Here is a 17,168-nt window from a genome sequence, read left to right on the forward strand (position 1 = left end):
CCCCGGTTCAGCCGTTAGTGAATCACCCAATGGTAACGCAAGCGAGGCGGTAGATCGCAGCAATGCGTCGGAGAAGAGCGATCTGTCATCAAAACGTTATCTGGTCGAAGCTGAATTATTGATAGTCCTTTCTTTATTCAAGTGAAGTCTATTGATTAGAAAACTGCTATTATCCCAAGCACTATTAACTTTTGCTTATGCTTAGTGCAAACGATTATTTGTATTGTTAGTGGATTCTTTTGTATTTTATAGCTGTTGCTAACTCGAACAATTTATTCAACAGAACTGCTCTGAGCATTGAAGAACAGGAATAACATAGAGGCATTAGAGAGGAGCTCAAACATTTGTCCTTCTGGTAGTGATCACCAAGATTGTGAGTTTAATGATAATCTGAAGAATTTTTGTAAGCTAATGAATTGAAATTTGTAGCTAAAAGCACATCAATAAAACGTTTGTGCTAAACGGACTTGGTTTCACAACACTATTGTCGTCAATCCTGATAAAAAAAAAACGATTGAAGAGCACGTGTGTAGATCCAATGCGCCACAGTTACTTTAATTATTAGGAACATCATTACTCATTTTGAATTTATATTTTAATATTATGTGGTTGGAGGAGACGAAACAAACAAAAGAGTGCCCTCGATGGATTCCTATGTGTGTCGTTTGATGAATTGGCGCAGTCAGGACAACGTCATTCTAGGATGTCTTGAGCTGTGTCAATAATCCATGGTCAACATATTCGCAAAGGTAGAGAGCGAGCGAACGACTGCGATTCCTATGAGACAATCAACAGAAACGGTTCGAGGAATGATAGCGAGAATGAAGTAATGAGTAACACCTACACAGCCTTTGTTCAAACGACAGCACGTGTGTTCAAACAAAAGAAATGTAGTTTTTAATGGGCTCTATTACAAAATTACACGTATTTCGTCCAACATGTTGCTGGATGTATATATATGGAGATTTATAGAAGAATCGTTAAGTTCGGACTGTTTTCTAAGTATTTAAACAACATCGAGTAATGATTTTCATCCAAATTTAAGCAATTTAAAAATATTTTCGTGTATGCTAATCTGATACAGATTAAATTGCTCCACGAATACGGATTACTTATTTTGAAGTTTATTTTGCGCCGAGGCAAGGTTGCTACATTTTATAGCACTAATGATCAGATTTCTGAATGCAAAAGACGAATCCTGAGATCCGATCGGTCCGGTCCATTTCTCTGTACATCATAGATCTCATCTCCATCTCCACATCACACTCAGGTTCGAGAAGTTCCCACGGTCCAATGCAATACACGGTCAAATCTGCATGTATCTGCTCAATATCCACGTGGAACCTATCCTTCATCGATCATAATCAAATAATTTTATAGACCGTTGAAACATTTGAACACACATGTATTGCAATACATGTATGTACATGTATTGCAATATATTAGCCATTTTTTATTCAACAGTCAAAATATTCACTAGAAGTAATTTATATGGCAGAACAATGTTTGCCGGGTCAGCTAGTATTGATATAAATCATTTTGAACACTCAAGTTCCCACAGAAATTATTTTTATGTACGTAATCTATACTCGCGGTATATAATTTCTTTTTTGACATATAAACCTGATGCAGCCTAAGACGCATCAGTCTTGATACTGGTTGTTTAAATCCGTTTCTCCGCTCTTGAGTTAAATAATGAGGAACGGACGCCAGATCATTTTTATTTATATAGATCAAGTTTATAAATACATAGTTACCTTTTTATTTATTTGAAACTCATTGTTGAAAAAAACAATATTTATTTGAAGTTTATTGTGAAAACATACACATAAACGAAACTTAACCGTTATTGAATTGAATGCATGATGAAAATAAAAACATTTTTCATTTGAAACTGTTTTCGAATTATTTTTAAGCAATTGTTTTCTTTTATTCCTCATCTTGCATTTCGGTTCTGAGGATTCCGACGCTTTGCCTTGGAGCGCTGATGCTTCGTTGTACTGTTGTGGGGTTCGAAGAGACAGACGATGATTCCTCATGAAACTAGAATCAAAATCTCTTACTGCCTGTTTTGCAACTTGGTTGAATTCGTGCTGGAGGTTGTTGGCTTCCGCAAAATCAAACGCCAGACGCCGTAAATCTTTGGGAGTCATACCATAGAAAGCTTTGTCCAGTGCCTTGCAGTGGTCAGCCAGATCCTCAGACTGCTCACTCGTAAATACCTATCTGAACCGCCCTAGGTGCTCGCTGACACATCCCAGCAGAAGTAGAAATGTCAATAGAAGAAGATTCGAATCTTGAATCACTTTCTGATATGAGCCTCTTCCTCAGAGCTGATTCAGAAATATCGAGGTCTGTCGCAATCCGACGCTTCAAGAATCTTTCCCAAAGCCTCTGTCGGGCCATTTGAGCATTTCTGGAGTGCATTTCTTCAAATCAGTTTCCTTCTTGTGGGTCCCGTTAAAAATGTGGTTGAACAAATTTTAGAATTTTTTTTCAGAGCAAAACTCTGGTGCGAACTTTCGCAACCTGGGTGTACATTGTTGCTTCCTTCACTTCATTGCGAACTTCATCGGTGACGATCTGTAATTGTTAACACGTTGAGTCCTGCACCGTTATTGTGGCGATTATCATTCACTTGACATCAGGCGTACTTAATGGGGAACGCTTGCAGAACATCGGGTTTTTCAATAAGAGTGCTACAAAAGTATTTTGACGTAGAACTACGTCTTTCAGGAAGGTTGCCAAAACAGAAAACCGGTCACGTTTTTATGAAATAAAGTTAACGTTAATAACTATTTTTGCCGCGAACGGATTTTGGCGATTTACATAGTAAACGAATCGGAAATTCCGTAAGATTTGTTTAATATGCTAGACATTAGAATATCCTGGTTTGTAAATGGTTAAAATACATGAAAACTTTAAGCGTTTCCATTTTCCCATACATTTGTGTGCTTTCCCGAACAGCGCTGTCAATAACGAGCAACTTATCGACGAGCAGTGAAGGGGAAATCGTAGGATTTAAAGTCTTCGTGAACAAATGAAAAGAAGAACAATGAAGGGGAATACTTGCCTAGAGTATAAACAGTGGATCTCGCTGAGGCAAACTTTCATTCGGCATCGGACTGTTGAGCAATCCAGTTCACTTTGTTTCGCTGCGCTTCGATCCAAGATTGGACCCCACCAGTGGTAATCCAACTTGGATATCGTCGTGTGGTTTTTTCAGTTCGTTTTTGGCGTTATTCGTGTCGTGTGTTTTTCTTTCCGCGTCAAAAATTTGGAGTGTTCGCGTAGTGTGTGATGGGCAAGAAGAACAGGAACGCAAGCTCGAGCACTGCAAAAAGCGAACGCATTGCCAGGGGCAATCAAATTTCGAGGCAAGCGTCATCTAGTGAAGCACGCGATGTTGGTGCAGTGAAAAGCGCTCGCACTGAACCGAGCCTTCGCGAGTGTGACACCGCATCGAACAACAGCGAAGTAGGCGACTTCGGCGCGTCGGTCGAAAATGTAAACGCCTTTACCCAGGCAGCCACCAAAATCAAGCTCCCCCCGCTGGTGGTGAAGGCGATCGCTCTTGACAAACTCATCAGCGAATTCGCATCGATGGATGTTACGGCAGAGTACAAGCTGTGTGGCATAATTCAGTCTTTTTCCAAGCAGTTAACATTGTTTGTTTTTCGTCATCATAAGGGCTTCGGTGGTGCCTTTGAAATTGCATGAATGCATTAAACTGACGTTATGGCGAAGCAGGCATTAAGGTTGTGCGCCAAAAAATTATTTGGGGAATACCAAGCATCTTGAATGTCGTACTGGAATGTTATAAGTTATTTGGGTTCACGTGCCAGTCGCAAAACTGCCTTCAACTAGGATTGCGCTAATCTTGATCATAATAAAGCAATGCTACTGTTTTCGAGGTTGTTGATATTAACAAAAAATGTCAACTGATTCTACAATGAAAAAACATTTCAGAGATTATTCTACTAAGCAGTTGTTTCTAAAATTTCACATACAATGATATCCGAAGGTATAAACAAGCGACTTATATAAAATAACAGCGTAGTTCTACGTCAACAATGCGGTCGTATCTTGGACACAACCTCCTTTTTTTTAAATAAAACAAAAACGGTTTTGGATATCAATAAAATTCTTTATTCGTGTGAAAGGACATTTGATGCCATTATGTATGGAACTCGATTTCTTTTGCATGGCCACCACGGGCACGCTTGCAGAAGTCCAGACGCCGAACCCAATAGTCGACGGTTCGTTATTCGTACGAAGTTCATCAATCGTCGTTGGCTTGTTGGCATAGACCATAGACTTGACGTAGCCCCACAGGAAATAGTCTAACGGCGTCAAATCGTACGACAGAGGCGGCCAATTGACTGGGCCATTTCGTGAGATAATACGCTCCCCAAACCTGGTTTTCAATCAATCGATTGTTAAATTCGCTGTGTGGCTTGTGGCGCTTTCCTGTTGAAACCACATATTGTTCAAGTTCATATAATCCAATTCGGGCCTTTCCATTATGAAATGGCAAACCTTACAGAAGAGAAATGTCAAGTGAGCGGGAAAAATATGGTGTCGTTTGCTGTCCCTATCGGGTTGTTTTTGTAGCGTCCCTATTGAAATACCCGTTATATGAGACGCTGTGATAAACAAGGAGATAGATAGTGGAAATAATGGAAGTGGGGATAGGGTGATAGCAAACGAATTTTACTATAAAACTTGAAAAGCAAAAACATTTTTGATTATAGGAAATAAAAGTTGTAAAGTTGAGACGTCTCTCGATGTGAGACGGTGTAAGACTAGGAGCTTTAACCTCTTTAGCCCTCTTTATGTGAGAACTTTTTACCAAAACTTGACGAATTGTCTCCCGAGAAACATTTAAATTAAAAGATTGCTGTATTTGCACAAGCGATTTTGAGGTATTCGAAGCTGTCTTAACTATTTCCCGCTTATCCCGGTCAGCGAGCTTCGATTTACGTGGAGCTCTCTTCTTCTTACCGTATGCTTGAGGATTCGTCAAATAATTGAGCACTGCTTGATGGAATCGTCCAATCCCACTGATACCAATATTTTCTTGGTGAAATGCATCTGTTGCAACAGCAATATATAACAGTTTTCCGATTTTATAAACACTCACTTTATTGATGGGTTAAAAAATTCCTACAATTTAAATTGTAATTTAGCTTTAGTTTCGAGATATCAAATCATATGTTTTTAAATTCTTCGTTCAACAATTACTCACGTTTAGTGTTTTATGTACTCGATCAATATCAAGCTGCTACTTGCTGAAATCTACACATCAGATTTAATTATTAGAAAATACATTATTGACATGAGCTATGTACCTTCTAATAGATATAATGTTTAAAAAATCCGTATAATTTGCTTCATAAATCTTCTAACTTTTCACTACAATCCTTCTAAATAATTTCTTCGCCCTTCTTTACACAATTCTATGCCTTTTATTCATTCCAAATCTATCTATTTATAATCCTCTGTGTATGTATTGAAACTGCCAGCATTTTGCTGTTTTACTTGTGAGGGTACACTGAGCAATTTAATGGAGGTTTGTCGCAGCTATTGCGACACTCTCCCCAGTACGTGGTGGTCAACGATCCACCTTACTTGCATTTGAACCTACATCTAAGATTGCCAGCTTAATTGCGGGTCTCTCTGAGATGCCATTCGATGTTTGAATGTGGGCGCGCCGTACTTGTCCATCTTTTGAACGGTTGACTGAAATCACACGACCCTTCGGCCAACAGCTTCTAGGTAGATTGTTGTCTACAATGACTACGATGTCACCTTCTTCCACCGGTTTTACAGACTGGAACCATTTTGATCTTCGAGTTAGTGTTGGAAGATATTCTACAACCCAGCGTTTTCAGAACTCGTTTGCGAACACCTGAGACATTTCCCAGGTGTGTGTTAATTCTCCACGAATGTCGTCGGGTGCGATCGGGGTTTTGGAGCCATTCGATGTTCCCAACAGGAAGTGATTCGGCGTTAGCGGTGGAGACATGTCGTCATCCAGAGGAACAAAGGTGAGAGGTCTAGTATTAATGATCATTTCGACCTTGGCAAGCATGTTTTTGAGAATTTCATCAGTTGGAAGTCTTTTGGGTTTTGTTGTAACACCTTTTTCACGGATTGGATGAGTCGTTTCCAGCAGCCTCCAAAGTGTGGGGAAGATGGTGGATTGCATGACTATTTTGTGTCAACTGACTCGAAGCGCTCAGCTAATTTTCTTTGATTCAACAATCCAATTGCAGCTTTCAATTCGCGACTTGCACCTATGAAATTAGTGCCGCGATCGCTTATAATTTGTACTGGAGTTCCACGCCTGGCGATGAAATTACGTATCGCTAGTAGAGACGTCGGTGAATCGTTCGATTAATTCAAATAATCGAATATCTGAAGCTATAATCAATAAATTTTGTATCGAAATAATTCATCATAGACACATTATTTTTGAATGGAATGGTGGCATGGAAGTTCATAGAGAATACCGAGATCCCAAAAAAACCAATTGGGATCGGTATGCACTTGAACTCGAGTCTAAAACTCTAAACTCGAAAATAAGGTCGATTCAGCAGCTTGAATCAGCTACAAAAGAACTAAATGAAACGATAGTCTCTGTCTACAACAGTAATTGCCCACTGAGAAAAGTTTCTTCGACAAGAAACGTTCCTTGGTGGAATAAAAGGCTCGAACGGCTTCGCAAAACGGCGCGTAAACTGTTCAACAGAGCAAAAATTACCTCGGACTGGTCTCAATATAAGAGAGCCCTAACTGAGTACAGTAGAGAACTGAGACGATCTAAACGAAAATCCTGGGTATATAACTGCGAAAGCATTGAAAATACCCCAATCGTTGCTAGACTCTTGGATCGGGCTTGGATCGCTTAAAAAGGATGACGGTTCGTTCACAAAAACCCCCTCACAAGTACTAGACTTACTGATGAAGACTCACTTTCCGGGATCTACATCTGTCCACTCGGATACAAACCCGAAAGTGCAAAGGATGTCGCTAACATAGTTGCTGGGTTAGTCTTCACGAGGGCCAGAGTAGTAAACGCGGTGAGATCCTTTCTACCTTACAAATCTGCAGGTGCAGATGGGATTTTTCCAGCCCTGATTCAAAATGGAGAATCAAAACTAATTCCGTCTCTAATCGAGATCTTTAAGGCAAGTCTGATACTAGAGCACATTCCTTCGATATGGAGACTTGTGAAAGTAGTTTTCATTCCAAAAGCCGGAAAACGCGACAAATCACTTTCAAAGGCTTTCAGACCAATTAGTTTATCATCAATACTGTTGAAAACTATGGAAAAAGTATTATATGAATACATAAAGTCTGTATTCATGTCCAAACACCCACTATCCAAATACCAGTTTGCCTACCAATCAGGCAAATCCACAATAACAGCACTACACATGCTTGTGACAAAAATTGAAAAATCTCTCTTGTCAAAAGAAACCGCATTATGTGCGTTTCTTGACATCGAAGGTGCTTTTGATAATGCTTCTTATCTATCAATGGCACAGGCAATGAGAAGAAGACACTTCGATAATTGTATAGTCGAATGGATCGATGGCATGGTGAGCACACACAGAAAAATCACCTCGGAGCTGGGCGGGTCGTCTAATTATGTGATTGCAACAAAGGGTTGCCCACAAGGGGGCGTTCTATCACCTCTCCTTTGGTCACTAGTAGTTGACGACCTTCTGACAAGTTTAGAGGCAAAAGGTTTTGAAATTGTGGACTTCGCCGATGATCTAGTCATAATGATACGAGGCAAGTTCGACGACGTGATATCGAGCAGAATGCAGATGGCCTTAAACCTTACACAAACTTGGTGTACCACAGAAGGTCTGAGCATAAATCCCTCAAAAACAACAATTGTTCCACTCACCAAAAAGAAAAAACAGCATCTGCAGTCTTTATATCTTGGGGGAGTGGAAATAAGATGCAGCGTTTCAGTGAAATATCTAGGTGTTATCCTATATGCTAAACTCAACTGGAATGCGCACTTAGATGCAATAATCAGTAAGGCCAATACAGCCCTATGGGCATGTTCTAAAATGATAAGAATAACATGGGGTCTTAAACTAAGGAGACTGTAGCTACAAAAAAGCTAAACAAACTCCAACGACTAGTATGCATTGCAATTACTGGAGCAATGCGAAGCACACCCTCGAAGGCACTGGAGGCTATCCTTCACTTACTACCTCTGAACCAACATGTTCAGCTAGAGGCTAAGAAAAGCGCTCTAAAGCTTAAATAATGGAAAAAAATACTAGACGGAGACAAAATTGGTCACTTGAGCATCCTGAATCTCTTACCCGTAGGACCATCCTCAGAGATGAACAGTGATTGGATGGAACCTAGGACTAACTACGACATTCCATACAGTGTAGTCGAACCTTCTCGTTCAATATGGGATGAAGGCGGTCCCAGTGTTCGTAATGGTTCAATCATGTTCTACACTGATGGGTCAAAAATGGGAATCAGAACAGGTGCTGGAGTGTATGGTCCCAGAACAAAAATCTCTGTAGCTATGGGAAACTGGCCAACAGTTTTTCAAGCTGAAATAGCTGCGATAATAGAATGCTCAAATGTCTGCCTTAAAAGAAAATATAGACATGCTAACATCTGCATATTCTCAGACAGTCAAGCGGCACTTAAAGCTCTAAATGCTTTTAAATGCTCCTCAAAAATTGTCTGGGAATGCATTCTCCTCTTACGGCAACTAAGTCGGAAGTTCGGTACAACTGTACTGGATTCCTGGCCATTGTGGAATAGAGGGAAACGAGCGAGCAGATGAACTTGCCAGGAACGGCTCAAGCTCACCTTTCACTGGTCCAGAACCATTCTGTGGAATATCTGACTGTGTGTTGAAAGGTGAGCTGAAGAACTGGGAAGACCGGGAAGTGTTAGCCAACTGGTTGGCGGTACAACTTAACCAGTCAAAAAAATTTATCACGCCGAGTATTAAAATTACTCAACAATTGCTGAGTCTTAATAAGAAAGACTTAGGCACAATCACAGGCCTTATAACAGGACACTGTCCGAGCAAATACCATCTCAAAAACATAGGTTTAGTGCAAGATGATATTTGTCGTTTTTGTAATACCGAAAGCGAAACCTCGGAACATTTGCTCTGTAATTGTGGAGCTCTAACTAGACGCAGACTTTAATACCTTGATAAGGCTATTCTGGAGCCCAAGGAAATTTGGTCTGCGTCGCCGATCAGGATTATAAAATTTATCAAACAGAGTATTCCTGATTGGCACCTATCTCGCTATAGCTTTCAGTCTACTTCTTCATCAATAAGCAGTAGGTAAGCTTGAAGCGGAGTACAAAAAAAAATACCACAATAGTTCAGAATAATGGACGCAGTGGTTCACATCCAACAGGGAAAAAAAATCGAATAATTTGAAATCAAAATATGAGTACATCGAATAATTGTCACTGTAATCGCGATTAATGAAAGAATGAATCTTTCTCAAGGTTAATGCATTTTTAGGCTAAGAATTAGGCTATATAATTTTCTTTCTCCAACCATCTAACATCGACAATCCGATAGATCACGCGACCAGAATGACAACGTGATACGTGATTATTTCAAGAAATAAATATTCGTTCGATAATCGAACATTGAAAGACAATTATTCGAATGAATCGAATATTGAGAAATGCCCCAACGATTAATCGAATAAATGAAAAATTTAGACATCACTAACCGCTAGGATACAGGAGTCTGTGGTGAATGCGATTTCAATGTGGACTGCTCGAACGGTCATGCAAGTGAAAAGGACTCCCCATCGTTTTTCTTTTCTTCGTCCAAGTACTACTTGCATTGGTCCAAAATAATCAATGCCTACATACGCAAATGGTCGGATGAATGCCTGTAATCGCATTGCTGGTAGAATTGTTAATTTTACAATACTGACACTTTTTCCGGATATTGTTTTATATCAATCGAAGCCTGGGTATATAGTACTTTTGGCGAAGTTCGTTTAAATTAGTTTGATGATTTATGTGTATCGTTGGTGAAAATCCATAATAATCAGATGGTGTTCTTCAGGCAAAATAATGGGGCGTTTAACGTACTCTCCAGCGAACTCACATGCGTCTATACGGCCTTTCATGCGTACGACACCAAACTCGTCAAGGAATGGGCTTAACTTATATAACACACTTGTCTTAGGAATTGTTCTCTTGCTTTTCCATGGTTCGGATGACTTTAAAATCGGAATTTCTTCTGCGAACCTCGATTCTTGCGTGATGGTATAAATATAATTTTCCTCCTTCCTCAGTTCTTCTTGTATTAAATGACCAGTATTTCTTGGCTTATTTAGAGTTTTGTTTCGAATATTTACGGAAAATCTTTGAGCATAGGCCGTACATCGCAACAATCGTTCCCAACTGGAGAAATTTTCCATCAGTATCGGCGATTCTTTAGCAATAACATGAAGGGTATACGTTCGCATTTCCACCTTGGTGGTACCATGACGGACCGTTTGTATAGACCATTCCTTGTTCGGTCTCCATAAAGTTCGGGAGATGCATCAACAAAGATGTGAAGCTGGACTGTATTGGTTTTGTTGGCACTTGTCTTCATTCGGTAAAATCGTGGTAGTCGTACATTTTCGACCTGGGGGAGTACTTTCAACAACGTACGCCACTTAGTGTACTGTTCAGGCCGGATGGGCTCATCCCAAGATATCGCCGAACGTCAGATTTCTTGCAGAAGTATTTTAAGGAACATCATCAAGTTTGCGATGGACCTAATGGATCAAAAATCATCACTAGTGCTCTCAACATTTATCGTTGCGTCGGTACATTGTTACCTGATATTATTACAGGATCGTGCCTGGGAGATACTCTGAACGTAATTATGTCGGTTTTCGTGCACCATAACATTCCGAGTACGTACCTTTTCAGTTCCTAGATCCGCAGAAATATTCAGGTTTTTCTCTATAGTTTCTATTGCATTTAGACGTTCTAGTACATGTTTGGAATTTGATAGCCAGTTACGTATTTCAAATCCCGCTTGTGTGTGGATGAAATGTACATCTCTTAAGACGTCTTCTTCTGTTTCCATGCTCATTAGCATATCATCGACGTAGTGATCATTTATGATTGCTTCTACAGCTTCTGGATACAACCTCTCAAAGTGCTTTGCATTATAATTTTTAATGTACTGTGCGAAACTCGGCGTACATGTTGCCCCAAATGTCATGATTTTCATAACGTATACATCTGGTTCGCGACGTTGGTCCCCATCTCGCCATAGAAATCTTTGACATTGCTGATCAATTTCGTTTATTGAAACTTGGTGAAGCATTTCTTTTATGTCCCCAGTTATGGCGATTCGAAACTCCCGAAATCTGTGTAGTACGAAGGGCAATGATGTCATTTGATCTGGACCTTTCAATAAGAAAGAATTTAACGATGTTCCAGAAACAGTCGATGCTGCGTCCCAAACCAAACGCAATTTTCCGGTTTATTAGAGTTTACAACCGGGAATATTGGCAAGTACCAGATTCGGGAATATTTTACTGTCATATCAGTTGGTTGAAGCTTCATTATATATCCTTTATCAATATAATCGTGAATTTTAGCGTTCAAAAGTTCTGTAAGCTAAGGGTTGTTCAACATTCTTTTTTCTAGACATGAAAGTCTTTTTACCGCCATAGGTTTACTATCAGGTAGTACCAGGTTATCATATTTCCAGTTTCGTATCTCTGGTCTCTCAAAAATGTTTGTGTCATCAGGAGTCGATTGGCACGTTCATCCTCTTTAGATAAGAGAAGATTTGTGGGCTTCATAACTCCCATGCTATCCAACGCAAAATATTCCTTGACGGTCTGATGCAGATCTGTATCTGCTTGTGTGTTACATTCGCAGACCCTGATGCTATGATGCGCAGTGTATGTTACGACTGATGCACAGATTTGTGAGGTGCATGGTCCATAATCTAACCAACCTAGTCTTGTCTCAGCGGCAACCAGTTCGTTTTCATTTCGTTCGCGACTATCTAGTACGCTTCCTAAGTGGCAATTATCGATTCCAATCCACACTCTAGGGCGTATATTCTTATATGATTCGACAGGCAGCACTGCGAGGTAATTATACTGAGCCGTTAGATTACTATAATGCATTGACTGTAACGGTAACGCCAAACATTCAACGGTATGAATTTTCGGTGGTTCATTCCAAGATCCCAAGATCCTGCATCTGCATGCAGGTATTTATAATATAGATAATATTTCACTTGAAGTGCATCTGGCATTGCAATTAACACAACCATCCGAGCCATGGCAAAGCAGGCAATAAAGGAGAGGAGTGCAAATGACTACAGATCGCTTCTAGCCATCAGTGTTTGACTTTGTGTGTGTTGCTTGTTTTCGTTGCGCGAAACTTAGAACTTGTTCATTTCCTGTACATATGAACCTTCGATACTTTTAGTTGCCATTCGTATTTGCTCTCGTGTGCTTTGGCTCTGTTCTGATGCAACAAGCTCCTAGCTTTGTTGACGCTACTGACCGAGACTCGAGAAACGATTTTTCATAAACGGCCATTCTCGCGATGTTTCATTTTTATCGCTGCAACTGTGTGCATCTGTTAGACGCATGTTTTATGCTTTTTGAATGGCGATGCACGGAAGATGCCTCTCGTTAAATACTCAGTGCAATGCGTGCATTGATATAAAGAAACAAATTGCGACACATGACCAATTAGTGTATTGTTTTCGCAAAGGCAAGAAAGAGTCGTTGCATCTCGAAATGATTCTACAAAATCACGCAAGTCATTAAACCTTTTCAGAGTCCCCGGAACTTTTTACTGAAGAGTTATTTATGAAATTTCGACGTATTCGCAAATAATATCCGAAATGAAAAATCAACAAATTAAAAAAAAGGTTCTGTAGTGCTACGTCCTAAGCAATCGTGTCTCGGATACAACCTCTCGATTTTTTTTTACTAATGTTTGAGGATACTTTAAACTGTATAAATCCAATTTCTTACTTCTCACGACACATTTACGGAATACAGGTAAACTTCGATATAACGTACATTTCACTTTCAAAATTGTACGTTGTATCGAATTGTACGTTATATCGAAGCATAATAAAGTACTCACAAACGTAGTCTATATTACATTATTGTGTTGCTGTTTTAGTAAAGTTAATAAATAACTTCAATCAGAAGACGAAGCCAGCCTTTCTCATGATGTTTCCCTTCGTACTGTTGATTAAAGCTTGATTCATTTAGAATCCGGAATCACAAAACCAGCTGTATTTCGGAATTGATTGAAGGTACAAAACTTGTTTTAGCATCACAATAAAAATAATTCATTGTTCTATAAGTAAAAAGTATTGAAAAAAATTTTCCTTTACACTTTGGAAATATGTACGTTATATCGAGGTAAAATGTACGTTATTTCGAGTGACGTTATATTGTGGGTACGTTATAACGAGGGTACGTTATATCGAAGTTTCCCTATATATCGATAGACGTTCAAAAGTTTCATTGTTTTAGGTAATAAAATATTCTATGAACTACAACTACAAAACTAGTAGAAAATTGCTAGTCTACATCTGGAATTTTTCTGAAAAATTACTGGAAAACCAGGGATTTTTTTTTCGAGTTTCGAGTCGGCACCCTGGTTGGGCATGATCTGGTGGTTGATGTAGCAATATAACGACTCAACAACAGTATCTTGCTCTTCATACAGTTGCCTTAGTGACCTTCAACACGCAGAAATTCAGCTCCATCAAGAAATGGGGTCAGCCAATGTATTTATAACGTACTCTTCGACGGCACAGGATATGTTTCCATCTACTTTGCTATCTTATTCGAAAGATCGGCCTCCTGAACGATCTTTGTCGTGGAAGATTCCGAATTCATGAGTTACTTATGCATTACGACCAATATATTTTTTTTTGCTAATTTCTTGAGCAGATTAACTGGAAAGCGTTTTACAGACGCAATAATAAGAAACAAGTGGTTCCAATCAGAGAAGCAACATCACTGGAACATTGCACGTTCAGTAAAAGATGGAATGCATATGGACGTTTGTCTTCAGTGCAGTGATTCATATTGGGCAGTGTAACAGGCCACTGCGGCCACGGAATAAATCATTCAAAGGAGACAAATCCTGTAAGTTTTGCTGTTTTGTTTTATCGTCCGCCTGCACTCATTTCCATTGATTTGATTCAGACTATATTTAGAGTCATCGGCATTCGATCGACAAAGAACATTTTGTGATTCTGACCAGAAGAACGTTTGTCCTTTGGTCGTAACTTGCTTGACTCTATGATATGGTTTACTTCCCGCTGCATGAATCTCATGTCTTGAAATCGATATGAGCCGTAGAAAAGCGCCCCCTCCACTACACCATCCTGTCCAAATCGAAGATAACACGACGACGAGATCATCCGAGATCCACAAATTATTTATCCACGTTTGGATAGCTCTGACAAGGAGTAGGAAGGATTATTCAACGTTCGTGATTTTTGGAATCGTTCACACGGAAACAAACAAGCCTTGGGAAATAAACAAGAGCGATAATTCCAAAATGAGCATTGCTCTATCTATGCCTAATTGGACGTAATTTATAATTGGCACCAAACAAGAATGACATTGGCCACATCAAACTGTTTAATTGCATTCGGTCACTCCGCAACGGGTACTAACAAATACCTCCCCTAAACGAAATTGGCACAACGAAAAGGCAACCGGTACCCGTTGCGTTCCCTGGTGGCGATTCGAGGAAGAAAATCACGGTGACAATGTGACAATATTTTGCGCGAGACAAAGGAAACACCTCCCTCAGCGCCTATCCTACGATGCGATGGTCCGCTGTAAATAATGGAGGTCAAAGCACTAAAATGTTATGGTTTCGCAGCGGCGGATATCCGTGAAAAATCTCACGGGGAAAGCACACAAGGTTGACAAAACGCAGGCTATTTCAGGGGTTCACAGCAGAAGCAAGGAAATAGAAATCGGAAACGAAAGCTAAACAACGACGAGCCTTTGGCCAGGAACAACGGACTGACGAATGGGGAGAGAAATTGTTTCATTCTAATCTAATCAATAGTTTCGATCGGGAAGTACGCGAGCCTTTGCATGATGATGCGAGAATGCGAGAGGGCACACGGCAGGAAGGTGCGAACCTCTCTGTGTTGAGGGTGGGGTGAAACAAACCAATAAGCCTTTCAGCTTGGATTGGATGGATGACAGAAGAAGCCATCATTTCCCACGCCTCGATCGAACAAATAAAAACAGTTGTTAGCACAGAAAGGGAACTCACCTGCATACAAACGAAGTACCATTTTGCGGTTGTTTTCGAAGTTCTTCCTAATGCCTATTATTCGTCGATAATTTTACTGTGGTGGAATTTCTCGTTCCGATGAAGAAACACACCACGGGAATTGCTATGCGGTAACAATATTGCACAATATACAAATCAACAAATCGCACAATTTTGTGGGTAGGTTTTGATCGTAGACACGTTTCCAGCTTTGCTGTGGCTATTGTATGCTCTACGAAGAACTGCCTATTCTACAACACAAAATATTTTCCAGCGCACTTGGCTATTTTCATTTCCGTCTTCTTGGCTCTTGTCATTCGGCCATGTTTACATTTTACCATACTCTGATGGTGCTCCTGCCTTTTGTGAAATCGTACGCACATACATACACACACACACACACACACACAAGCACGCACGTAGCACCCTTCTTCCTACAGTGGGAGCACTTTAATCCATCTAGCAGCCATCGATATTTATATGCAACATATACACACCGAGGGAGCCACCTTAATCTCGGGACAGGAAAATTTAACCACCGTCAATCGAAATTTTTCTCCTTCCCCACTGTCGACAAACACTCAACTCGAAATGGGCCACAATCCGGAAGGCCTTGGACACCACTTGCACCACCTTTGAACTGCGTTCGAACACTCGGGAAACTCCTTTCGCGAAAAACTTTTCCACTGCACCCGCCTGAGAAAATTTTTATTTTCCAATTTTTGACACGACTTGAAAGGCAGGCAACATACACACATTAAAAGCAGCAGCAAAAAAAGTTTTCTCTTCTGTTTGTTGGTTCGTCGTGTGCGTGTGTGTTTGTGCAATCGAGAGCCAAAGGCGTTTGACAGTTCAACCACCAGAAGGATAGTTTCAGTATTGACCACTGAAGTGTATGAAGGCGCTGTTTGAATCAAACAGACACAGTGCTGCCCGGTTCAAGGCGCTTATATCAATGTATAACAGGTGAAGCAACATCATCACTTCAATAAGAAGAGGATTACGGTTTGTGGAGCGGGGGTTGTTTGTTTTGGTATTGCTAGGATACGCCATTTTTGCATTTCCGCACGCGAGAGTAGTGGAAATGAGAATGAAATTCTACAAAATCATCCCTTTTTTTTCACATAAATTCGCGAAAGCCGAACATAGTAGGCATCGTTCGAATAAGCGTCGTAGCAGTTTGTAGAGAGCCGCCGGCAGCGTTCTGATGCTGTTTGTAAACAATACCGACAGCAATTCCAATATGGCTGAATATGCATTTCATATGATTGTTTCACCTGGTATATTTAGAGGCGCCGTGGCCCAGTTTAACCGTTTGAGCCAGGGGAACGCGGTAGCGCTCCTTTTTATGTATGCCAAAAGCACGGGGATTAAACCTAGGTAGTGCGGACTGAATCAAAATGACTGTCAAAATAGATCCAACGATCAGGAGTGTTATTTTTCTTATGATAATCAACACTATAAAAGAGGTATTGTTGTCAAGGGCAAAAATAAATAAAATTATAAAATGAACGAACTACATTTTTCCGTCAATTGTTTAATTAACCATTGCATCTCTGAAATAGCATCTCAGCCTTTCACTGAGCAACGCATTTTTAATGTCCCCTCTCTTTGACATAACGTTTTTCCGAACGAAATAAAAACAAACGAAGTCAGAGTTACGTAAATGTTTACTCCTGTGATTTGAAAATATTCGATAAAAAGTGGAAGGAAGAGATGCCAGATGATTTTTAAAAAAAGTCTGTAAAAACATGTGAATGTCTGTTAAAAATGTGGAAAATTCTGTAAAAGTGTGCAGATCTATAGAAATGTCTTTTAACGTTAATTTTCACATATTCATT

General features: G+C 40.0%; 1 protein-coding gene and 1 long non-coding RNA gene across 4 annotated transcripts in view; one reads left to right on the forward strand and one right to left on the reverse strand.

Moving 5' to 3' along the window:
* The window catches only part of LOC129778170 (BTB/POZ domain-containing protein 7), a 40,522-nt gene extending 24,403 nt beyond the window's left edge, over nucleotides 1-16,119 (reverse strand). Inside the window, exons 1-2 of one of the 3 annotated variants that reach the window (XM_055784927.1) lie at nucleotides 15,867-16,119; nucleotides 15,328-15,578 (exon numbers count right to left, since the gene is read on the reverse strand). The gene's annotated coding sequence lies outside the window, so the exon portion shown is untranslated. Of the gene's footprint in view, nucleotides 1-15,327 lie in introns of all 3 variants that reach the window. The other 2 variants (XM_055784919.1, XM_055784911.1) reach the window with 2 other exon arrangements.
* Nucleotides 92-1,392, forward strand: LOC129778190 (uncharacterized). Its single transcript, XR_008743393.1, has 3 exons — nucleotides 92-225; nucleotides 284-373; nucleotides 430-1,392. It is a non-coding gene; the product is annotated as an uncharacterized LOC129778190 (long non-coding RNA).
* Nucleotides 16,120-17,168: the final 1,049 nt, after the last annotated feature.

This window comes from Toxorhynchites rutilus, chromosome 1 (assembly GCF_029784135.1).
Source record: "Toxorhynchites rutilus septentrionalis strain SRP chromosome 1, ASM2978413v1, whole genome shotgun sequence".
In the NCBI taxonomy this organism is placed as follows: domain Eukaryota; kingdom Metazoa; phylum Arthropoda; class Insecta; order Diptera; family Culicidae; genus Toxorhynchites; species Toxorhynchites rutilus.